We start from the raw sequence: 26,420 nt of genomic DNA on the forward strand, positions 1-26,420 counted from the left end.
CTACCAGCAGCCCAGGACCCTCCTGGCAAGGTCCAACCCAAGACTAAAACAGCCAGCAAAGGAGTGATGGCATCAACAGAGCAAGCCATTTCTGCTTAGGTCATTCTTGTATCTGCAGCAGCTTTGCTGACATTTGAAGCTGGCTGAGTATTTTGAGGGTGAAGTTCTCCAATTAAACCAGATATTTTCTTGTACACTCAGAGATCTAATGAGAATGAAACAATTCCACCCCCAAAAAAATTACTTCAGACAAATGAAAATGAAGTATTACTCTTCACCACAAACATGGTCACCCTCAGAGCCACCAGAGGAACACTCAGCAATGACTGTTCTGGAGACTTCTGCCCCACTGGCACCTACTGCACCAATGGTTCAAGTTCTCCACTACAGCCTCTAAGAAATGTGAGGTGCAATGCCTCTGAGCTGTCAGCCACAGCTCAGCCTTGAAGTAAATATTAAATATTTAGGAATGCCTTAGCCTTGTGTTAAAAAGTGCTGAAACCCCAGCATATTAAGGTACAGGCACAAAGAAAACTCCTTTGCTACACAACCAAGAACTATCTGTGCTCCTTTTTTTTATCTTCATGTAAAATCCAGAGCCTCTGAACATGAAGCAGAGGCTTAGCTGCCTTAGGATATGGCATAATAAGCCATTAGTCCCAGTTTACGATGTTGGGAAATTCTGAGTACTTTGGAAAGAATACTTGGGAAAGTACCCCAGATCTGCTGAATCACTGGACAAATGGAAGAAACAGAGAGAAGGGGGGGGGAAAAAAAAAAAACAAAAAACAAAAACAAAAAAAAAAAAAAAAAAAACAAACAAAAAAACAAACAAACAAAAAAAAACAACCAAACAAACAAAAAACCACCAGGATGCTCGTTTAACTGCAAACACTAAATTTGGACGTAAGTAATCTAGTGCTCAGAAAGAGAGAGTCCTTACAGCATTTCTGTACAAAGCCAGAGGGGCTGTTTCGGCGGTCAGCGTGAACAGGAGTCCCTGAGGCAGAGCTGCTGTGAGAACAGCACACAGCACACCAAGGTGCACACACAGCTAATAACCTACACTAAGCTTTCCTGCAGCTTGCCCTGTTTTGGTGGGACTGCAGCTGCAGGTCTGTCAGGGTTTCCTTGTAGGAAGCCTGGACACAACGGGAAGCTGTGCAAAAAGGATGATTCCACGTCATAAACATAAGGAGAGACAGAAGGGTTTACACCCACAACAATCTGGAATTTTGGAGTGGTGCAAAGGAGGAGTTGTGAGCAGGAGGGGCTGTGGGACACAGGGAGAGCCTTGGAGGGGCTCCAGGGCTGTGGTGGGCAGGAAAGAGGTTCAGAGCTCCCCTTCTGGAAGAGCAGCCACAGGGAGGGGCAGAGTGGGGCAGCCACAGGTCTGTGGCACCAGTGCCGATGGAGGACACCTGACAGTTCTGGGACTGTCCATCCTCTGCTGAGGGCTCTGCAGTCCTATGATTTTCTTGTTTGAAATTCAGCAAAGGAGTTTCATGGGTTTTGGTGAATAACTACCAGGTTCAATGCATGTTGCCTTCTGATGGTACCAGTGCAGCTGCGCACTTTGTGAATTCCCACTCCTCCTGATTTAGCACAAAATCAGTCAATTCAGAACGCCCCTAACTCAGATTAACTCCCTGAATCCAGATGTTAAGAGACACATAAAGTCTATTAAATCATCTAGGTTGTTCTCCCCAGCCACTGCACAGCTTCCTACCAGTTTTATATGCACTTGTGATTTTTTCAGGCGAGTTTAAAGTATGAGAAAACACTGTGCTTGAAAGGCAATGTTTCCCTGAGGTATCCATCTCACTCTCTGGAATGCTTTCCCACATATTTAGGTCTTTCTCTGTATCACTGTAACAGCATCCCTTTCCTCCTACAATTCTACTCCCTGATCCTCCACCCCCACATGCTGAAGCATCCCAAATTATGGATAGTGCAGACCTGCATGCAATAGCTCATACACCTACAGCTGTTCACGAAACAAATATATAAAAACCTTTCTACCAAGTACCATCTGCTGGTCAACAACATCACAAAATTTCTCCGTTGTGGAGTTTTTCACCTGTTTCCCTGAAGAAATTCTAATTTCTCTGCTATGGAAATAATGTAAACCTTATAAAAAATTTTTTTTTATAAGTCAGCTTTTATCTTACTGTTTTTTTCCTGCTCCCAGTCCCTAATGTTTCAGGCCAAACTTCACCTCACATGCTCAGTTACTGAAGTCCGTCCCCAGTGATTTCACTGAGTCCATAACCTACAACACTAGACTCTGGATTCATTGCATGGTAGATCTAATACATCTATTTTCCTCACACCTCACTATTTCCAAGCATAAAGCCTTACAGGTTGAGCAAGCTGATAACACATTCAAGGTGATGAAAAACAAAGACGAGACACGAAGTACTATATTTACAAGCAATTATATCTCCCCAAGGTAGTGATGGATTGTTACTACAGCTCAAATCAACTGCTCTATCCAACAACAAAACTGGGAATAGGCCATAAATAATATATATACAGAGACATCCAGCTAAGTCTAACAAGAAAGAAAATGGATTGTGTACAAAGAAAGCAGTCTGGAGTATCTCCACGGAGATGTAGGAGAAAAAAAATCCCAAAACTTCACCTCAGTGTTTCTTGGAAAGGAGTTGGACTGTGTTAATTAGTACAACACCAGGGGTTTTGGGTAATTGTGAAAGAGAGCCTGAAGCCTCTCAAATCTCGTTATTCTTGCTCCAGGAAAACCAAGAGCAACTCCATCCCTGTCTGCCTAAACCTAACCACAGCGATTAGCAGGCATCAGTACGGGGCATTATTTTCTGTTTTCCTTCACTCTGGAATGTCACTCTGAAAAGCAGTGATACTCTTAATTCTTACAGCAACGGAACCTTATCCTTCAACTCCAAAACGTCTTTGCCATCACCTTTTCCAGGAAGATAAATTCTTCTGTCTGCAAGCAAAGCTGGTGGCTTCTCCTACACACTGTGCTCCCCTCAGCAAACGCTCTACACTTGTCCCGCAGCAGAAGCGGCCAGAGGGAGCTGCAGTGAGCAGTGGCTGAGGAACTCAGACCCAGCAGACGGACACATTTCACAGCACTCCAGGGTGTGAGCTGACAGCTCCAACCAACCCACAGCCCCCACAGTCACGGCCACTCCCCAGCCCCGAGCTGCAGGCTCTGACCATCCTGCCCTCAGGCCTGGTCTGCAGCTCAGCAGGTCCTGGCAGCTCCCACACTAACTGCAAGTTTGCCTGGGGCACTGCAGAGGAGGCACAACTACAGACCGGTCCTAACCCAGCAACGTACTTCTTGCTGTTCAAACGTGAGCTCAGCAAAGGGACCAGGTCTGGCAATCCTGGCCGAAGACAGGCCAGTGTCCAGCCGAGCAGCCCCAGCCTGGACCATCCATCAGGGCAGGAGGAGGCCGAGCGCTGGCAAGGGCTCCTTGCAGGTGGGAGTGGACTGGGACATGTCCTGAGGTGACGAGGGCCACAGCTCCTATCCAGGTGACTGAAGTGTTACTTCAGGTATACGCTTGTCCCGAGGAAAGTGCATTACTTACACTGCTGTGCAATTAGGTACAGCCATTACCTTGCTCATAGAAAGGTACTCCTACAAATAATAATTACCTTTTATAGACACTGTTGTGGTTAGTTAATTCAGTTGTTCATTCCAAGGTACCATTTGTACCTCCTGCAGCTCTTCCCCAAACACACCAAGTGTTTGTTTCTCCTTTCTTCTGCCCCCCAGTGCTGCTCTGCAAAGCGCTTTAGCACTGGCATGGTGGGAAATCTGGATTCCAGTCACACATTCCGGTCTCTATTCCGTGAGCCGTTTCTGAAGTTTGCTTTTTGTTTTATTAACCCAGTGATTGTGTGCAGTCCTGGGAGCGGGGATAAGGAAGCGGAATTCACACTTCGCTCATTACAAATGCTCTGAATTTACTGAGTGAATAATTTTTTCCTGCAGATCACTTTGCTTGCCCCTCCCAGCTGAATGTGCACAGTTTTGGATGAAATCTGTGATGGGCTTGGTGTTCACGGAGGAAAAACTATGCTTTTAGAATCATGGCTATAAACAAAAATCCCTTTTTATTACATCTGGCTGCACATCTCTATCGCTTACACAAACGGGAGGCAGCAGAGCTCCTCAGGAAATCCACATGGGGAAAAGGTAATTGGACATAGTACAGGTGGATCCCAGAGCTGACCTCTGCCAGCTCGTTACAGCTGTAGACACAAGAGCAAGATAGGTTTTCATATCATCCATTTTCTGTTGCTGTCTGGGTACAGGTTTGGAAATTACAAGAGAAGAACTCTTAATGCTGGCAAAACTAAGCAACTGAATTAAGGCCAAACCCCCACTCGACATTTACGGGGGCAATGGCTGAAGCAGGTCTATTCCTTAAAAAAATTAACGTAATACAAATTAAAGTGTAGCCAGATGAGAAAAGGGCAGAGTGAAAAAAACATTAAAGGGCATGAAGTAAACAACCCAAAACTCATTGTAATAAACAGTATTTCATAGGTAGAAATACCTTTTGTGAGTGAAGGAATTTAAGACCTACAAAAATACCTGGATTCTATGGACCCAAGAATGGACAGTGGAGTTCCAGACAATGTGAACACTGTCTGTCTGTTACATAATTCTGAAAGTGAAACTGGGTTTAATACAGGAGTTTCTCTTCCCTGCTGCCCTCCTGCACTGGTAACACGTGGGGTCTGCGTCTCCCTCCAAGAGGAATGAGGGAGAAGAGGTCCAAAAGCACCGGCTTTGTACAGCAGGACTGGGGTGATCCACACAAACCCAACCTGCATCTTTTGCACAGGAGTATTTGTAAAGGCCGTTCAGGGTTGGTACCTTTTGACTGTGCAGAAGCCAGCCCCCGACCCTGGTGCCCTTCCAAACCTCTTTGACAGCAATGCCAGCAAAGCAGCTGCCCCTGTTGTCTGTCAGTTCTAAATGGTGTCTGCTGAGGGCAAATAAAACCTATCAATTTGTAATCAAACAAACAAGTAACAGGCAGAATATAACAGAGATGAGTAACAGCCCACATGATTTTTCAAGCATAAATATTGTTCAGCTAATGGAAAAATAAGCTTTTATGGCTTCTGGAAAGATTAGAAGCTGTAAATACCATGTATCTTTCAGGCAGAGTCTGAAACCTTCTCCTGTTGTGTTTTCATGATCTGCCTAAACAATACATAGAAAATCAATGAAGTCATTGCTTGCTGAGGAGATGCCAAAGTTGGAAGAGCACGCTCCAAGAGGGACAGGTTATCAAAGGGCTGCTGCCACAGCAGAGGGCCGAAGACAAGCAACCTGATTTCTCTGGGATCTGCCTTGGTGTTGGCGCTGCTCAGTTCTTTGTTTGTGGCTTGAAAAAGGGAATAAAGAGAATGTTTAATGAACTTACATTTGATACTGATGTGGAAGAAGAAGGAAATAGGTAATTCTTAGATCCAAATCTGGCCTCCTAGCCTGAGATAAGTAGGAAGGAGAAGCAGACGCAATGAAAAAAAAGATGCATGCCCTCAGGTAGGAATATCAAACAGAGATACACATGGAGAGGCAGTCCCTACACAACAGGACAGTGTGAGAGGCGCTGAGTTTTAGTGGATCACAAATCCATCAGGAATCAGCACTAGCATGCTGCAGAAGAAGAGGTAATGGGAAAGTGACGAATACAGGAGAGAAATAAACACTTCTGGTCTTTTTTTTTACACTAATGAGGTCTCTGTAGAATTCCAGGAGAAATTCCTGGAAAGATGAAAGACTTTGTTTTGGAGAGAAGACTGAGTGCCAACAGAATGGATTAGATTTGGTTTGCTTCTAGGCTTCAGCTTATTCCAGTGGAGTGGCACTAAGACTCCTCCTGACCCGCAGCAGTGGCTGGTGCTGTGCACAGGGAAGTTGTGGCACTCACACAGAACAAGGGCCAGCACCAGTGACAGCCCACCCACTGCCAGTCCTGTCCCACAGGCATCTGTCCTGTCCCAGTGCCACCCTGTTCCATACTCTCCCCGTCTCCAAGGCAGAAGGATAATGCAAATAAAGAAATAATGAAAATGAAGGCCAGTGCAAAAACCTATGGGATAAGTTAAAGGCTTTACACCTCTGTGGCAGTGAAATGGGAATTGAAAAATTACTGTTATTTACAGCAATTTTTTTAGATCAATACAACTTTCTATCACTGCTAGGATTCCTTCTTTTTCTGCTCTACTATCAAGATACTGATTGTTGATCTCACATTGGTAGTTTTCTTATCTGGGTCATCCTTCTCTCCCCAGGTCCCCTGTGCTTTCACCAGCTCTACTAAATAAAGCCAAGCTATTATTTAGAAGGCTTTGCTCGCTCTGTGAGGCATCAAGTAATTTATTTTTTGTTGCTCTTACTTGCTGTATTGTGCAATCCAAGACCAAAATACAGCTACCAAAAATTTTCTCAGCACTTCATATAATACAGAAGCAGATTTTCCGGAGACCTTCAGTGACTATCAATTTCAATTCTGATGGCCGTGTCCAAAATTCCCCGAATCTCACTAAAACCAATCTCACTCGTGGTGTCTGAGGAAAACCTGAGCGCTGTGGTAACTTCACAAAGCACCTGGAAGAGCCTCTGGTACATTTGTAGCTCATCTCCAGTGCCACACGCATGTAGCAGGGTTTGTGGGCCACCGAGCAGCAGCGCCCTGCCTCCCCATCCACCCCAGCTGCTTCCAAGGACTTGGTCCCTGTCTGCTACAGCCCCCAGGTCCATCCTCAGTAGTTCTGCTGCTGACCCCTCCCTGCTCCTCCCAGAGCTGCCACCTCTCACCTGTAACAGGCAGCACCAAGACAAACACACCTTCCTCTGTAGCACTGCTGGAACAATGTATCTGAGTGTACATAAACACAGAAGGGACCTTTTCCTAATGATCCCTGAGTTCTCTTCCTCTCTGCTTGGATAAATGAAGTTGCAATCAAGCTATTTGAACTTGACAAGGACAAACAGGCATAGTTCCAAGCTCCCATACTCTATTTTGTCAGCTGAGTAAACTTTGTTAGAGCAATCCAGGCACTGAGAACTTGGCTGCACTGCAAAACAACTGTCACTAAGAAGTATTTCTGGTCGCCAGTTTTAAAAAGCATAAACCCAGAAAGGAATTCCTGCTTCAGAATGTAGTCCCATATAGCAGAGCTCTGCTTTACCATCCTGACCATATCACTTGTGGAACGGAGAAATCCTGATATAATTCTGGGGGAATACAGCTGGGAAGCAGGACTCAAAGTACTGCTGAATTCATGACAGAGATAGATGTGCCAGAGAGCCACAAGGCCTGGAAGTCGAGGCAGGACCCTGAAGGAGGAAGGGAGAAGGGTGTGCTCGGTATGCAAGACTCTAGAGGTCTGTGCAAGTCTGTGCTAGCCCACAGGTAAACACTGATATTGTCATGGTTGTTATAGTTTAAGCAGGTAGTTATTTTGAGCTCATGCTTGAAATGTCTACAAAGCAGCAGTGAGTTCAATAAAACTGGTTTCATGATGCAAACCATGGAGACCCCGTCTCTTCAATCGCCCGACGCAATTCAGAGGGAAAAATGCTGATGTCGCTTGAGTAGTTGCTCATAATAATGTTACTTAGCAGGATGCTTCACGATTTGAACTGCCCCTTAAAATAATATGGAAGAGAACACAAAGCAGCATCAGGTGGGAACAGAGGAAGTTATGTCAGGAGAGAAGCTGTACCTGCAGCCTGGGAGGCAGAAAAGCAGCTGAAATTCTGACTGTAAATTGTTAGATCACAATTCTGACAAAACTCATCGCAGCAACAACAGAACATGGGAAGCAAAGCATCCAAGGGGTATGTTTGTACAGGTCTCCCTCTGATGCACTGAGTATTTATGTGTGCAGCACGAAACACAGCAGTGTCTGGATGTTTATATACGCTATTTATAGAGATGAAAATCAAACAACTGTGAGATCTTCCCACACTTACGCTTGTGCACACACACAGACCACCTTTCCTTTCACTTCCAGATCCCAAAGTCCAAATCTTCTCTAAGACACTTGCAGCTCTCTTGCAGCCTTGATGAAACATGTTAATGAAAATGTGTAATTTCTGTCCAGTTGAGACCAGCTGCAGGAGGTACAAATATTAAATAAAGAAACAGGACACCATATAATTAAATAATTTTACCTATACGTAAAAATAACATTATCAAATTCTCATTGTGATCTAAAGATGAAAAGTCCTTTACAAAGCTTGTTGTTGTTGCTAAACTATTAATCAGTGGATTTTACACTGAACTAAAAACAAAAGAAAAAAAATAAGGAATGTCAAAAGCCTGTAGTGATGAAAAAAGTGGAAAGAGAGGAAGCTGCTCTCCTGCAGCAGGTCTCGGCTGGGTATAAACTGGACTTTGATGACACATCTTACCAAAGACAACAAGAGAATTCCAAACACCCAAGGGTGTCCATCTGTGTGCACAAGTCAAAGTATGGCATGTCTTGGGTTTTCAACTCTGTAAGTGCATATAAACAGACAAATACTTCCGTGTTTGGTGCCAGTTTGTAAAGAGATGAATTATAATACAAGCAGTGGTTTGTACAAGATAGTGCGCCTGAATAAATCAGATTATGCCTTTTGTAGGCAGATGGCATCCATGAGGCTCAAGTTGAGTTCCTGAGGAAATTATCTACAGCTGTAGAAAATGCTCTCCCCAGTTTGCAATTTCCCAGTCACTTTTTCCTGTGCCAGCAGAAACGTCTCCCCAGATTCCCCTTGATCTGTTTCTCACACCATCAGTGCAAAGTGAGGGAACACCACAGCATCTCAAGTGTTCTGCCATCTCAACCTGGCATCAACTGTGCATGCCTCTCACCTCTTTTTACTCTCATTATCTCTCAGATGCTTCTCCATCTCCTTCTGCTTCCAGATTCAGTTTTTCAAAGGACATTTTCATTTCCAGTTGCTAAGGTCAGCAGACCTTTCCAATCATGGACTTTAATTCGGCTGCCTGTCATTTTAATCACTACGTTACATACCCACAGTTACTGTTTCAGTGACTGCAGAAAAGTCTCTGTTATTGGCCTCATCCATCTGCCTTCTCCCATTTTTTTTCTGTCATGAACAAAAATTACCTGGAGATTTTAACCTCTCCAGTACAGGAAACCATCCGAGAGCCTCAGAGACTGTGCTGCAGGAATTTCTGAACTCTGTCCGTGAGCAGCAGCGATTGGGTTCTGAACAAGCAATATTAAACCTGTAGGCAGACACCAGGCTTTGAATGCAGGGCTCCCCTGCACTCTGAGCTGGGCAGGGCAGGGAGGGGACGATGCAAAGGACACTCAAGGCTGGTCCCCACCCAGCAGGCCAGGACTGCCCGTGGTACCCCTGGGCACTGCCAGCCTGGCTGCAGGGACACTCCTGGCTGTCTGCTGGGAGAGCTGGCACAGCAGGCATCGAGGTGTGTGCAGGATGTCTCCATGCCCAACTGCAGCTGCACCCTCCCAAAGCACACAGGTGAGCTCTGAGGAACCCCCTTGCACAGAGCCCCCAGCTGCTTCCCACTCCTGTGGGCCACGTGCTGAATTTTCAACAGGAGTTAAAACGTGCTCTAGAAAAAGCAAGTCTCAAGGGCCTGGAAGGAGAAGGAAATGCCACAGGAAGGGTACTAATGAAACAAAATAGGGGTGTTTAGCAGTACAGGGTAAAAATAGAGCAATGCCTCTTAATGCTTCTGTCTTCAGACAGTCAGTACTGTCTTCTAAAATCCTCTGGCTATGCTGTAACCTTTAAAAAATGAAACATTCTCCTTGCTTTTAAGAGTGTATTTTTTTTTTCAGTTCTCCAATAACAAGCAAATAGATTGTCCTGAAAATCACTATTAATGTCTTTTCCTTTAAAGAATCCAGCCACATGTACACCCAGACTCCTTCCTTATCCTTTCAGAGCATGCCCTGCAGCAAGGCCTGTTCAGCAACTTAAACTCAGTGAATCCCAGAAGGTAGAGTTTATGGGTTAATGACTGCTGAACTATTGTTTTTGTAGGGTATTTATTCCTCACTTAATTATGTCATTTAAAAAAAATTATATTAATGGCAGACGTTACCTTTTGTAATTTTCCATCAGAGCACACTCAGGAACTGAGCGGCAGAAGTGAGTTACCGGAGCCTGGCCCAGGGCCATGCTGGTGGGGGAAATCACCTCTCTAAAGCAGCTTCTGGCCTCTCCAGTGTCAGTGTCCCCCAGCAGCATCCTCAGGTGGATTGTGAGACCTCCCAGGACATCCCTGTGTCCCTCAGCTGGTCCCACACAGCCTGTGCCTAAGCCCTGCACTGCTGGTGGATGTAGAAAATCAACTAATACAAAATATATCCATGGAATTTAAAAACACAAGCTACTTGAAGACCATTAGGTACTCTGGCAGAGGCACAAACATCTGAATTCAGGAAGTCCAAGCTAGAGGTTGAATGTGCCAACTTCCTCTGGACAAACAATTGTAAAGAATCTTAATTACATCATCACAAACCCAGATGAAAATACAATGGTGCACTTTACTTATCCATGGAAAACAAAGGATGGTAGCAAAAGAAAATGTAGACACTGAAGAACTGACTTCTAAAGGATTTTTAGACTTTTCAGCAGCTAACAAAGAAGACAGTAAACTGATCATCCAAAAATAAACACTGAAAAGTCCGAACTCGGAGTTCAGAGACCTCTTTTTCATCAACTCCAGCGAGACAAAAAGATTGCCATGAACGAGAGTCACAGCAGGAGAGCTCTGGTTCAGTAACGCAGGGTCACAGTGCCAGCTGTTGGATACACCCAAAAAGCTGTAACTGTGCATTTATATGTGCTCCATGACCAACCTGTTTTTTTGCGGTTTACACTTTTGATCTGGGTTTTTTTTTTTTCCCCTAATCCAGCTGACCACAATCCCCCTGATCATCTGACAGGAAGGAACTGCAAACAGAAGTAGATTCATTATTTTCAGTTTGCTCTCAGATGCCAGAGTTCACATCATGAACCACCCACATCTGTTTTGAGGCAAGAGAATAACACACCTTGTGGAGCAACTCTCTACATGGAGATCACCCTACAGGTAAAGATCCTGTATCTAGATTTCTGTACCAGCCGAGCAAACTGGAAACTCTGGGAAATCTGACACAGGCCCAGTGCTGGGGGTGTGAATGCAGCTGCTCAGAGCGCTTTTAAGCCAACTAAGATAAGAGCTGTATCAATAACGCAGTTTTAACTCTGATATAACTCTGATATAACTCCTGTTATATCAAATTTTCTCATTCCCCTTGACTCTTTAACCACAGTAATTTAAAAAACCTCATCCAGATCTCAAAACCCACAAAACCATCCAAAAAGTTGTGCTGTTTGGAGTACTTGGGCATACTGGGGGGGGTATTTCTGAGGCTCAAGCCTGCACACTGGCGATGTCTCCAGGCATTTAATCATGAATGCCCCAAACCATTTCACCTTCCAATCAAGGTTATTGACTTGCCTGACTGCAGTCACTGGGGACACCTCTGCAAGAACTGACAACAGAAACTATCTTCTTACGCGAAGCAGAGGTCTGACAGGTTTTTCTACCCACAGGTCCTCAGAAGCAGTGATTTTAGCGAAAAAAGAAACTTGTATTCCCAGATGTGGCAGAAAACAGGGAGAACTGGTTAAACTGCTGAACAGCAGTAGTACCACGGGCTAGAAGGGAGGCCACGCTATGGCCACAACAGTCTCAGGCATCTGAAGCTCTGCCAGGGAGCCTCTGCAAGTGCCTTCCTCACTCCCCTCTGACATCCTTCAGCTTCTCGGAGCTGACTCCAAGCACACTCCCTTCCCTCTTCCAGGGCAGCCCTTCCTGTTTGCAATACTCTGGCCTGCAGGGTTTGTCACAGCCCTGGAAGGATCCTGGGCTACTCCTCCCCTGGCCTTTAACCCCTGGAACAGCCTGTGCTCCTGGCTGCCACTGCCTGCCCCTTCTGCTGTGAACACGGGCTGTGAAAAACCCAACTTCCCAAACTGGTGCCCACAAGCTGCTCAGGAACAGCTTCTCAATGCTACTTGAAAGAACAAGACCTCCCAGTGGTATAACTATAATTTAACTACCCAGAATGTCACGACAAAGGAATCAGTCTTTGGAAAACTCCCCGGAAAAATACAAGTTAATACCGAAATCTAATTTAAAAACTCACTTGGGCTACCAGTAAACTGCTAACATTTTTGCTCAAAAAGATGTTTTGGGCTAAAGGGATATTATATTATGGCAAAGTCGTCTTTCAGAGTGCCCATCTTGTGTTTTGCAAAGAAAAAAAAGATGCAATTATAAAAGATTTTTTTTAACTATGATAAATGCTTTTTAAATTGGATGAAGTTTAGGATGCATAATGTGGGAATGGAAGCATTTTTTGGAGTTAGGGAATCAATTTTCTGGTAGCTAAACTACTGTATCTTATACTACTACTATATCTGCATTTAACACGTTTTCAAGTTTCATCTTCAGAAAACAACAGCAATTTTTGCCAGACTGGGACATTTCCCAGGGGGAGTCAGGAAGCTGAGCCCTCTGCACTCCATTCATTATAAACTCCGCAGCAATTGGAATTAAGGGGGCTACTGAACCTAGAGAGGAACCAAACCAGGACCATCAGAACCAAAATGCTGCCCCAACCCTGTAATGATAGGCTTGAAGCTGGTAATGGAAGACAGTAAAATTCACCTTTCAAAATTAGTTCATACCACTAGCACAGTCATATTTTCGAATTTCTCAGAAAACTGTCCTCACCCCATTTGCTTTTTTTAAAAAAAAACACACTTTCAGTGTTGCAAAATGAAATTAATGGCATGATCTATAATGTAATTAAAACATTTTGTAGTAAAAAAAGAACAAAGTACTCATAAAAAATGTTCATTTTATGTTATATATGCACCCAGCACATCTGCTATGCCACTGGGACAGATGTTTATTAATATGGATATCTGATCATATTGCTAGACTGCTAATGGCTCAGTAATCCATCTTCTAAATACCACACAAGTTTCTGATGATATGCAGAACCAATTATCAAAATATTTCCCAAAAAACCCCCGCTTTACTGCTATGGCCTGTGAAAAGCACCATTAACTTGCAGTTTGGTTTCAACAACAGGGTACAATAGTTACGACGTGTTGTGTTTATAATAAGTATGTGGTATGAAAGGCTTGGAGACACTCTCTCTAATATGGCAACTTCAACAAAACTTCAAACTCTCAGAAACAGAAATTCTCCCCTCTTCTTGCCTCACTACTACAGATCATGCCCTTACCTGAATTATTGGCTTGTAGTGAGAAAATTTAGTTACACAATTAGACAACGCAGTTAATTATGGAAATATTTGAGCTTCAGCTGAGCATCACTGTTTTAAGATTTATCAAACTGTATAAATAATGATGGTTTATTAAACTGAAGACCATAATACCCTTTTCTAATATGCCAGCACTTAACTACTGATGCCCAGTACACATCTGTCCTCACCCTCACTGTGGACATATTCTCCTACCAACTCTTCTCCTAATTTCTAAGCCCTCATGAAGGTACAGATAAAGTTTACTTCACTGCAAGTTCACTGAAGAGAAAAAAGTACCTGGCTGTAAAATGCAGAGAGGAAACTACCTTCAGAATAAAAATATCCACTTTGCATAATGACAAAAACAGTCTTAGACTAAAATGCATTTTCTTTGTACTGCATCAATTTGATATGAGCCTTGCTCGCACTTTGGGAAAAACACTAAGTAAACAAATTCTCCTTGATATGGTTGACTTGGAGTTATCAACAGCCCTGCAGTACCAAAGGAAAGCGGTTATGATGTTCCCACCCTCCCAGATCTCCCCCGTTTTTCATGGTGGCCTCTCCTCGTGGCTCTGCTTGCATAAACACAGTCTAACATAGAGACTGTGTGAATGACATTTGTATTGTCAGCCCCAAGCACTCAAATATCATGAGTCAGGCTCCAAAATACCACACAACTGGAAAAAAAAAAACCACCAGGAGAATTGAAATAATACATCTGCAGTTCTTTGTATTTACTTTCTCTTTTCCAAGCCTTCAGGGGTCCCATTTTCAGGATTTGCTCAGCAACCATGAAACTTAATTAAAAAATGCTGGGGGTAGGTGAGTTTCTCCTACAATAACATATCTCCAGAGCCAGTGCACATACAAAGATTTTTTAATAACACTCTGAGTTAGAATCACTGACGTATTATATGAGTCTAAAAAAAGAGCAGTTAACACATGAAAGGTCTTAATTTCTGTCTGCTCATCAAATGGCAGTGAGGAGGTTCTCTTGCAGCCACACAGTGGTGAGAGATGAGTGGGATAATGGCAGGAGAACATTGGCACTGGCTAGAATCTACCACTGATGCCGAAAAAAAAAACCCAAAACAAAAAAACCCAGAGGAAAGACTTGAGAGAAATTATTAACATGGGTGCTGTTTGCTGGAATAGCCTTTGGCAGGCAGTCCTGGCTCTTAGAGTGCTGTTCAAAGCTTACCTCACTTTGCTTTCCTCTCCACCACTTTAAGGCATTTGCTACAGACTGGCAATTAGAGAGCATCCATCATTCCTGCTGCACAACATTGGGGTGAGGAAGGGATTTCCTTCCCCACAGTGATGCAAGAACTCAGCTGCTGAAAGGCCTGGTTGAGAGTCTGCAAACTGCAGCCAGAGTTTGGGGCTTCCAGGGATCAATCCTTACTGTTTTGGACTGCCTGGTGCAACCTCGGCAAGACAGGCCATTCCTGATTACATTAATTAGGTACTTCCAGGTTTTCTTAACAAAGAAGGCAGGAGACTTTTCTGAAGGGACAGCCGGTTGCTGCAGAAGATTGTATTAACACAACTGACACAATTCAGCCAGGCAAGTTACTCGGCATCAGCATCAGTGTCACTTTGCTGGGTCAAGACAAAGAATTTGAAAATATGTTTGGCACAGGCTCTCCGGTGAGTAAAACTTTTTTTCTTATATCATGTAGGTAAAATTTCCTAGGATGGAAAGGGGGAAGGGAGTATTTCAGATGGATAAAACATGTCCAAAAACTAATGTGGCAGTCCTGAAGAAAAACACCACTTCATCTGATTTTTCCATCAGTATTAAACCACACTTTTTTCTAAGGCCTAAATTATAGTGGCAGCTTGCTTCCTCAAGCCCACAGGATTTAAAATTGAAGAGAACTTTTGGAATAAGTTACTGCCTTGGCAAGGAATGCAGTACAACAGCTGCTTGTTCACTGAAATCCTGACAAAATCTTGAGGGTTTCCGCTGCTGAGACAGCAAAGATGTGAAGAATGGCCCTGAGTAACTTAGTGAGGACTTCCCTCTGCAACATCCCCATCAACATTCCTCCTCCCACCCTCCTTCTGTTTGGTTTGCCTACTGTCAGAAGCCAGGGGGGAGACCTTATGTGAGTGGTTCTCCCTTGGGAATGTGGGATGTGCATTCCCAACACCAACAACAGGCTGATGCTCAAACACCAGCCAGATGGCACCGAGAGCTTTGCCTTCCTGGGTCTTCAGCCTGCCATGCTGTGGACAGCAACTGCTCTTGCAGGGAATCTCATGGACAGGTCTGGAAGTTCCCTTTGAGGAAAAAAATACTAAAAAAAAAAGAAAAAAAACCCTAAAAAAAAACCTAAAAAAAAAAAATCCCCCAGCTAGTGTAAAAAGGAATAGGAAATGAAAAAGAAGGAACTCATTGACTGTCTTATTAATCCAGACTGAACTGCTGGTTCCAAAAGCAAAGTTATGGGTTGTGCAGAGGAAAGCTGCAACCCTGTGTGGAAAACAGAATGTTCTTGACAAGGGTAAACTGCAATGATTAACCTGGACAAGACCTGCCCATGCACAGCGCTGAATACTTGGAAATGCATGTTTCAGGCATAAATGGAAAATTAAGGCAATACTGACTGGATGATTGCAATGCCCCCTCCAGCAGCAGTAACTCCCTTGGCAGCAGCTCCTTCCTGCCGTACCCTGTGTTTCCCACCCCATGCCAAACCCTCGGTGTAACACGGCACTGAGCTCTCGCAGCTCCTGCTAACAGATGTCCAGCATCTGGTGTCTGCAGCTCCTGCCTTCCTCTGCAAGCACTGAGAACCCTTTAAGGAAATCACTTTTAGAATATTCATATTATCTTCATCTGCTGCCTCTGACTGGCCCACTTGAAAAGCAGTATCAACAGAGAGCAGGCAGCAATAATGACGACATTCCAGAGAGAGAAACAGAGTCATGCATATTCCAGTACAGAACACTGAAGCACTAAATTAACTGGGATCTACGATCTGTTCATAACTATTTAGCAAAAAAAGTTACTTAGGGGCAGAGCATTACCATATGTCCAGCAATTACCACAGGCCCAAACATACCAAAGAGGCCTCTCAGCCATTACCCACTGAATGTGCTGCTCTGCACAGATGACTCGGCCAACAGGAAAAAGATGTTTAAGCCAATGAACAACATTGAAAATAAACGGCTGCTTAACGCTAAAAGTAAGACAAAGCTGTGAGGGTAAATGGTCGAGTCTTCTCTTAATTTTACACCCAGCATTCAGAGTTTGTCTTCAGCTCTAAGGAGAGACAGACTTCCCTCACAACAGCAACGGAACTAGTGATCAAGTCATCCAGGTGGAAGCGGGAAGCTGATCTGAATGCTGAAAAGCAGCAACAGCATTTGTTTCCTCCTTCTCTGACAATGCACCTGACCAGAAGCACACCTTCTCCACAAGAGCACTCATTCCTGGGGCGGACCTGCAGGAAGAAGTGTGCTCACAACACCTCTCCCCTCCTCCTTTCCAGCTCTGGTTGTATATTACATATGTTCCTTCTTGGTACGTTGAGGACCTGTGGCCTTCTCATCAGCCTCAAGAAGACCTCAATGATCGTGTCAGCTACTTATTTTAAGGGAGCAACAGAGCTGCCTGTGTAGGGATGATCTCAATGGTCTGCGGTAGAAATATGACTACAGCAGGGATCTTTAAACTAGCTTTTCAATAGGTTTACCATGAGATGAAGTGACCCTACTGAACCCTCAGCCACCCCAGACACACTGAAGAGTGTCACTCCTTCCCTCTGCTATCACAGAGCACCCCAAACAGGGGGCTTATGTCACCCACGACTTCCAAGCAGTAAGAATAGCTCTCGGATGACCTTAACAGTGCAGGATTGAGCCAGCTTTGAGAAAATACTCTGAAAGAACACCTTCGCACCTTTTATGTTTGCAATCTGCCACGCAGATGCCTCTGCACTTGTGCCTTTAGCCATCTTCTTACCAGCTCAGGGGTTGGGCTAGAGGCTCGCTAGGGGCATTATCCTCTTTCTGTCCTCCAGTCCTGTGCCTCAACCTGGCAACAAGGCAGGGGGATGGAGAGGCAAAACTATTTGCCATCCTTTATGAACAGCAGTACTCCAGCCAAGTCTGAGGTGTACTGAGAGATGCTGAATGCCTCTGCCAGTGCCACCTTGAGGAGAAAGACAGAGTTTGGATTCCCAAAAGCACCAAAACCGCAGCTGCCAAAGGTACTGAATTGAAAAACCTGTGTTAAAAAAATGCCATTTAGTTTCAGAAGAGAGAAGTGTGAAAATCACTGGCAGGCTATGCAAACCGTGAAAGGTCCTGGTTTAATTAAAAAAAGGTTGGAGCAGGCTTCAGTCATAATTTCAGCAGAAAACAGCAGTTCAGCACTGATTCTGTTGTTCACTGTGCTCCCAAGGTGAACATTTGTGCATAGTTTTTCTCAGAAGTACACAAACGCCAGGAAGAAAACTAAACTGAAACGTTACTAAATAAAATTAATTATATCAGAAATACAGTAGGAGTTCTTTCAACCCTGCAGCTTCTGGGAAGAGTTATATTTTATTAGAAGGCAACTCTATCCTAGCCTGACTCTTGGCCATAAAGAAACCAAAGGTTCTTTCCTGTGGAAATTATTTCCTGCGGGTTGATCACTCAGAGAGAAGCAAGTCAGACATTTGGTAGGGTGAAGGGAGGGATGAGAAATAATACAGGAGAAGTGATTTTGGAAAAACAAAAGCCTTAGCTCCCTGAAAAAACCATGCCTTCATCTGCACAGAAAAGGGTGACTGCAGCAAGTGATGCAGTTCTTAGTCTAGGGAGGAGGGGAAAGCAGTAATAAAGTAATCATTTAGGAACGACTGAAATAATATACTTCAGTAGAAGAAATTCTAACTATACTTCTTGTCCTCAGCCTAGAATGCACTTCTGGCATCCCAAACAACCAAAGGCGGACACACCATCTGGGGAGCCTGTGGCTGATTTGGATACAGCTGGGTACCACATCAACCTGGTTTTCAGGGTGTGCTGTGCCTTCTGCTCACCTACACAATGGCAGCAAACACGTCCAGAACACAAAGAGACAAAACCTGGTTTTCCTCCAATGCTTATGACCTTATTGTACACGTGAATGTAAAAGAAAATAGTTTATGTTATAAAATCTCTTTGCTTTGGAAAACATAACGCAAGGCGTCAATTTTTCCCCGTTTTATATTCTAATGGAGAAACTTTGACATACAAAGTTGATAGCATTGGTAAGGGTAAAGAAGCAGGGGGAGGAGGGCAGGGAAGTCCCTGCACCTCACTCCCTTCTCTGCCCTGCCCACTTGTCTCCCCACCGAGATCAGAGTGGCAGTCAGGACAACAGCACCCCTTCACTGCAGTCACCTCACCCCAGCAGCCACAGCCTCTCAGGGGTTTCCCTGAGGATATCAGCAAATTGTTGTGATCAGCTCTGCAAAACCTATTCCTCCTCGAAAGCAATTCCCACTGATCTGTCTCCTTTCAATTTCACGATCTGAAACTACCACTCATTTTTATGTACCCCCATTAGGTGCTATCTGTACTACCAAGTGCACAAACGCTGCACAAGTGACAACTCCAGACTCCTGTTTCACCAGCCAGGTTAACAGTGCCACACCTCCATTCTTAGACAATAAATTGTCAAGAGAAATGTGGGTGTACATCATACTCTGAACGTTACTGATCTCTTGTAAGCAACACTTCTATTTGAATCAGCATTAAATTCACAGTAAAAAAAGTAACCAATATTTTATGTCAAATTTCTGGTTGTAATTAATTCACTGCCGTGCCTACCCTTCCAATGAAGGGGCTGATAATTGCAAAAGTTTCCAGTCATATTTCTTGGAAGCCCTCCAAAGGTTTAAGCTTCTAACTTCTGCTAATTAATTCAGGAAGAACCTGAACATATGGTGTTATAGCCAAAAATATATAGCATATACAAAATATAGCAAATAAATCCCATAAAAATAGGCCTATATTTTAAAGGGTAAGAAGCTGGGAGAGGTTCTTTGCCTTTTTAATGACTGCTTCTTTATCTTCCTAGGAGACATTGCTGGGTGCTCCCACCCAACAACAGCTCGAGCAAAACAAACATAAAACCAAGACTTGCGTCAAGATGCTGCAGCTCAAAAGGCAGGTTCCGTGCCGTGCCTTTGGGGAATGCTGCAGAACTGCCATTGTCGTGAGTTCCCTGAACACTGTCATGGTGATGGATTCCACTGGTGACCTCCTCGTACCCAGTATCCCACGTGGCCTTGGTTCCATTTTGGGCTGAGCCCCAGGAACAGCCTGAGCCCGGCTCCGCCGTGCCCGGTGCCACAGCCCCAGGGCACCAGTGACCCTCCGTGCCGCTGCCCAGGCTGCCCTGGCACAGCCCGCACGCCCCAGTGAAGCTCTGCCCTGAGCCCAGCCCTGGCTCACAGCTACAGCTGCCCCAGCCCTGCCCTCCGGCCGGGCGCTGGTCCTGCCCTGCCGGCACCTTCTCTCCCGGGCAGGCTCAGGGACGGGCTGCAGCCTGTCTTTGTGCCCCTCAGGGGCCATGGAGCTTCTCCCTGCTCCTGGGCTGGCACTGCCAGTGGTTACAGCACCCTGGGCTGCTGCTGAAGGGAGCGGTGCTCAGGGCAAGCCGTGTCTGTGCACTGGGATCACCTCTGGCTCTCCTCCCTTGGGCCAGCTGTGCCCTCAGAACCCAGCTTCTGCTGCCCCAGGACAAGGAGGAAGGTGCTGAGGGGTGGCAGAGGAGCGGCCCCGGTCAGTGTGGCTGCCCTGCAGCAGCCCAGAGTTCAATGGTTCCCGTTTCCTGTGCTGGGGGCTGAGCTGAGCCCTCCTCTGCCCCCCCTGTGAAATGCTGAACACCCCCAGCTCCAGCCGGGCCCGGGGCTGCTCGCACAGGCACTGCTCTGACCTGCTCTGATGTGCCCAAAGGAGGTGTCCCACCACAGCCCTCCCAGCTGCCCAGGACATCTGGCCTGGAAGCTGTCAAATTACTGCCTCAGCTCCTCTTTACGCTCCTGATGCCTCTGCCAGCAGGAGCCGATACTCGAGAGTTCTGAAATCCCTTTGTCCTCTGACTACAGCAGACCCTGAAGAAGAAAGGCAGAACATGGCTCTTTCTGGCACAAGACATAAAAATAGGGTTGTATTTGCTGTAATGTACACTGTGAGTTGTAGCTGATTTGCTTCTGGTCCTGGGTGGATTTCTGCCAGAGGCTACCCAGATCTGTTTGTCTGCCTTATTTCTGATTTTGCAATATTTGAGTATGTCTCCATTTTATTCATTTGTTTCTGACTATATATATGAGGCATGGACAATAGGCCTCATGATCCTCTTTGCCCATCTCAATCTCTTCACTTTTTTTCCTCAACTTTCGTGCTAAGGGTTGCAGTACTACATAATTTGAAATAACTGTAACACTAATTGTAATATTGCTAGGAATGCAAGGAATTCACTAAAATCTTACACAGGACCACAGGGAAAAATAAAGAACAAGCAACAGCTGTTCCCTCTGATTATTATTTTGAGGATCTCCTGTCTTCAAGTAAATACCAGTTACTCCTGGACAGAGACAGGGAGGTTGTGTCAGTATTGCTTTGCCCTGTGCTTACCCACACATGAGGTATGGCTAACACATCTGCACAAACCAAGGATTTTCACACAAACAGCGCAATTAAGAGCCTTACTGTTTAAAATGGAACACATTTTCTTGGACTTCAATTTATAAAATTCTTTTAGGATGTGGAGCATGTAATTGCTCTAATCAGAGGAATTAATCTTCACAGCTTCCATGACTACAAGGCATCTTACAGCAAACAAGAACTGATTCAGAAGTGGCTTCACTTCCAGCAGTAAGTCAACTAAACACATCACACAAGTAAAGCACCACCAGAATTTTTAAGCTGAAGAGTTTTACACAAGACTTTTAACCAGATGAATGGGAGAATTCTCTTTGTGAGAATGTGTCTGGATTTCTACCGGCATACATGAAATTTAGGAGTCATTTCCCATTCTAGCTGCAAATGATTGTTTGTTCAAAATCAATGAAGACATTATCTTAAATTAACTTTCATGTCCACATGAAAAAGGCTCCATTCATAAAAAAGGTTCAATTTCTGAGCCCTGCTACTTGTATCAATATCTGGTTTTCATGCAGGAAAATAGGAATTTTTAAAAAATGGTTTGCAAGCATTGGCAATATAAGAAGTTGAAACTAGAAAGGTCAAATATCAAACCAAAATAATTTTTGTCACCTTTCTATCAAAAGTCTGACTGCAACTATTAAGCTAAATAAAACAACAGTGTTATGTTCACTTTCATTTCTGTTCCAAGGAAATGGAAGTTGCACAAATAAATTACCTTTCTTAAAAATAGTTTTTAACTGAAAGAGCAAACTGTGAATGCCTCACTCTTTCAAGGGAAGAGGCAATAGATAAACTGTGAAATAATTACACCTGCTCATTGCATAGAAAGATATCCACGATGTAATTATGTCACTGAGAGAAGGCAGAAATTATAACAGAACACCTTTCTGTCCATTTGCTAAAGAGCTTTTATTTTCCCAGAAATTCCAAGAACGATTTCAGGGACTTAGAAGTTTGTCCTGGCTGTTCCAGAGCCTTCTGGATGTCATGTGCTGCCTGCAGTCAGCAGCAGTACCCGGAGATGAGAGAAAACATGTGTTTTGGCTTTGACAGCGAAGGCAGAGAACAGAAGAGCCCAAAACGGTTGCGGTTAAGGAACAACAGGTGACACGAAAGAACCGAAGACTGCTAAAACAAAGCTGATGCATACAGGCCTGTGTATGAACCTGTCCTCTCCCTGCTGTGATGTTGTCAGGCAGCCACAGTTTATCTTTTCCCTTTAGCATTTGAGTTATGAGTAACAGCAAATGCAGTTTCCTGACTGCAGCTGTACATGAGTCAGCTGTACTTTGCCACAGAAATGCTGCAGAGGAGAAGAAGAAACGTTGTGCTCGTTAGCTTGGCCATTAGCTGTTCACTGTATTGGTTTCAAGAATCTACTGTGCTTTGTTAACCTGCAAAGAGCAGCCTTGTGAAGGGTGTCCCTGTGCCTCTGATCCCCCTACACCCTCTGCAGCTGCACACTGCCACCACCAGAGCCTGGGGCACTGAGGGAATTCTGACTGCTTAATCTCCATCAGAAGGATCTAAATCAGCTGTACATTCATGACCTGCTGTGTTTGTTTAATAATACTGCTACTGATGGTAATTGTGCCTACTACATGAAAATAAATCCACTTAGCTTGCAGACAAATTGGATATATAAATACTTGCTGCAACACTGTCACAGAGCCAAGCTGTTAAATTATTTTTGCTTCTTTAAATGTGTCTCTTTTGGTTCTAAGACTTCAATCCACCAGGTGATTTTCCCTTTGGAATAAGGGTTGTATAAAATAAGTAATATATTTAGATTTTATAATTTTTTTTTAGAAACTTTACTATCGAAGGATGAATATTTAGCACTTAATTATTAGAACTCTATTGAGTAGCAACTGCCAAATCAGATTAAATACTTGCTGCTGTATGCATTTAAGAATCAGTTGGAATTATTTCTACTATAAAAGTGGCGGAAGCATCCACAAAAGTATCATATGAAATATCACATTCTACGCAGGTATCATTAATAAAGACACAGTAGTGGTGTAAAGGAAATTCAGACTCGGCCACAAGCTTTTGAGATGGGCAGGACACAGATACTGGATTTCTGCCTTCAAAATCCTGACTTATATTTGTAAATATTAGAAGCTCTGTGACCTTCAGGCAGAAGCAGCAGTATCAGCTGACACGGTTTAACTTGACACCCCTCAAGAATCCCTCACCAATGTGTGAGCCCGTGTTTATTTGAGAGCAACAACTGCCCGAGGCCATCACAGGCAGTCCTGGCAGGACAGTCAGAACTCCAAGCACCGCAAGCCCTTCACCAGCACTGGCACCACTGCAGCTAATGCAATTCTGCTGCTGCTTTTAACAGCAAGATGTACCTGCTTAACCCTCTGTGCAGGAAGAAGGAAATCCTGCTGGCTCTCTTTGACAAGGCATGGACGATAAAACACAGCCAAGTATGCACACACAACGGAACTGTTTTTGTTCAGGAAACAAACTAAAAGAATCTCTTCACATGAGTAACACAGGTAGAAGCTGCTCTGGACACAGAACCCAAAGGAGAGGTTCACTTTCTCTGCCCGAAGTCACTGTCTCCAAAATAGCTGTCCTTTCTGATAACTCAGCTCGAAGGCACCGCTGCTGGCAAAACTTTTACAACCTTCAATCTTTGAGTGATTTTGATGAAATAATTTAAAGCGGAAGTTGTTTATCCTCATATACAGCTTATGACGCAAACACTGAGTAGCTATGGACTCTCAAAAGCATCCCAGACTGCCTAATGAAACAGTGCTGAGTAGGGAATGCCCTGAGATGAGCAGGGAGGGGAGGGAAAGGGGAAATTCCTACACGTATCTCAAGCTGAGCTGTGACTGCAATGACACTCAGTAATAAAGGTACCATTACCTTTTGTGGCACTGACAAACCAGGTTGGTGACGGGGACAAGACTGAGCAGGAGAGCTGGGACATGAAACTTCCACATGGGTGAGAGGAGCTGGATGGAACTGACACAAATCTGACGGGTAGAAGGGCCACAAATAGGCAAGGAAGGCATCAGATTTCAGAGTGCAATGAAAAAGCTCCACAGAATTTCAAAAGCATCTGGCTGCTGGATGGGAAATAGGAGGATCACAAGTAACTCTGAAGTGGGAAGGGGCACCAGGAAAAGTAAATCAAATAGTGAGTTATGGTGAGGAGTTTAATGGATGAACCTGACTAGGAATAGAAGCCTCTTTTGTCCTCTGTCATCTGTGCGCCCCACAGTCTCTTAGAGCCCAGTAACTACGGAACTGCCATCTCCATTTTGCTCTCCCAAGCAAAGACCAGAAGCCCAGATGAATTAATGACTGTGGCTATCACCAGGTGAGGAGCCCTTCTTCACAAGGCAACTGCACTTGGTAGTAACCAGGAGTACTACAGAGAGAAAAGTTTAGCCCAGCTGCAATCCCTGAAGTACAAGAGAATTACATTTAGCCTTACTACAAGGATAAAAGGGGGACAGATTTGGAGGATATTTTTGCTAGATTTATTCTTTTCTCGTCTTGTTAATTTGTTTTGCTATTTTCACTGTATTTCTCATATTAACTCCAATATTGATGCCATTTTAGAAACAAATGTCAAGTAGCAAGAACAAATATGAGACACTTCCTGACCAGTTTGCTGAGAGCTGCACTCTTTTGTTTAAAGGAAGTGTTCATATGGCCCCATTTGGAATCTAATAACCTACAAAATGGGTAAGGGCTAAAAGCCCAGCAATTCTCATTTACAGTTTACACCACAGAAAAGTGAGAGGGATTGTCCCAGAGCCTTCAACAGGCACTGTGAATCCTGAATCCATGGGCTACCTGCTGTCAGGACAGGCTGTGAACAGCCCAGCCAGGTCAGTTACCAGCACCGATCTCTCTGTGGTGCATCTATGAAATCACCTCTGACACAGCAGCAAGCTCTGCCTGGTGTCCCAGTCTCACCTGAGCCCTGGTGATACCTTTCCTATCACTGAAGTGCTGTGAAAATCCTACACAGAGACATCCTGCAGTTCTCTGTTTGAAAAAAAAAAACCCTTCCCTGGTGCACAGGGCTCAAACAGCAAAACAATTCTCCAAAACTTCACAGCAGAGCTCCCTTTATGCTTAAACCATTGACCCTTCCTTGCTCCTTTCTCAATGGGAATTACAAGTTCCAGTGCTGTGATCCAAAGCACTGCTTGAATTAGATACACGTTCCCTTATACGAGCAAAAGGGATTTGGGTATGTTTATTGGCAAATATCTTTTTAATTGTAGGTCTGCTTTGGCAGTGGAAAACAAAAATTGTGCTCCATTTACACATAAAGCTTAGGGAAAAACAGAACAAACCAAATGCAACCCTGGGATTTTTCTTGTACATTTTTAGCCAACCGGGACAGAAATTAGAATATTTTCACTAAAGTATTATTAAAACTGTTATAGCAGGTCAGGCCATTTCTTGCTAATTACTTCTACAGAAGACAGAGCAAAAAACCCAAAACTTTGAGAACCACTCACTGAGATTAAATAACAATGAATGCAACATAATACCATATGGAGAAAAACAGCAATCAGCTTATGTAACTAGTGACTCAAATACAGAAATTTACTATTTGTCTGAGTAGCTTCTGATGTAACAAATACAAAATGTCAGGATCTTTTATTTCTTCCATGTTCAAGAACTTGGGAGTTACAGAGTGGTGAGCTCAGACTCCAAGGTGAGCTGGTGCTCGCTGTGCGTTCTGCAGTATTCATGCCCTGGGCGTCCAGAGAAGGGCAAAGGAGCTGGCAAGGGCCTGGAGAGGCTGAGGGAGATGAGAAAGGGGCTCAGCCTGGAGAAAAGGAGCCTCAGGGGGAACTTCTGGCTCTGCTCAACTCCCTGACAGGAGGGGACAGCCAGGGGAGGTCAGGCTCTGTTCCCAGGGGACAAGTGACAGGATGAGGGAATGGCTTCAAGTTGCAGCAAGGGGAGGTTTGTGTTAGATATTAAGGACATTTCTCCCCTGAAAGGGTAGTCTAGCATTGGAACAGGCTGTCCAGGGAAGTGATGGAATCACCATCCCTGGAAGTGTTCAAAAACACGTGGATGTGGCACTTTGGGATGTGGTTTAGCAATGAACATGGTGGTGCTGGGTAAATGGATAGACTCAATGTTGGATCTTTTCCAACCTAAACAATTCTATGATCTGTTCCCAGATTTCCACAGAGCAGGAAGTGAAGAGCCAGCTGTGTTTCTCAGCACATACAACTGCCACCTTTGATAAGCAACAATTAGAGAAGAGTCACGAGTGTTCACCTATTACTCAGACATGTACAAATCCTCTTTTTACCAGACTTCATCTGGCATCATTAAGGAAGAAACAAATCTTCTCACTGAAGGAGATATTTAAAACCAGCTTTATAACAGATCACAGACTCCTCCATGCAGGTCTTTACCCC

General features: G+C 44.3%; 1 protein-coding gene across 3 annotated transcripts in view; it reads right to left on the reverse strand.

The window, feature by feature from the left end:
• The window catches only part of CTNNA3 (catenin alpha 3), a 407,433-nt gene that overhangs the window by 25,405 nt on the left and 355,608 nt on the right, over positions 1-26,420 (reverse strand). The window lies entirely within an intron of this gene.

This window comes from Chamaea fasciata, unplaced genomic scaffold (genome assembly GCF_029207755.1).
Source record: "Chamaea fasciata isolate MVZ Bird 193981 ecotype frontalis unplaced genomic scaffold, bChaFas1.0.hap1 SCAF_9, whole genome shotgun sequence".
Taxonomy (NCBI): Eukaryota; Metazoa; Chordata; class Aves; order Passeriformes; family Sylviidae; genus Chamaea; species Chamaea fasciata.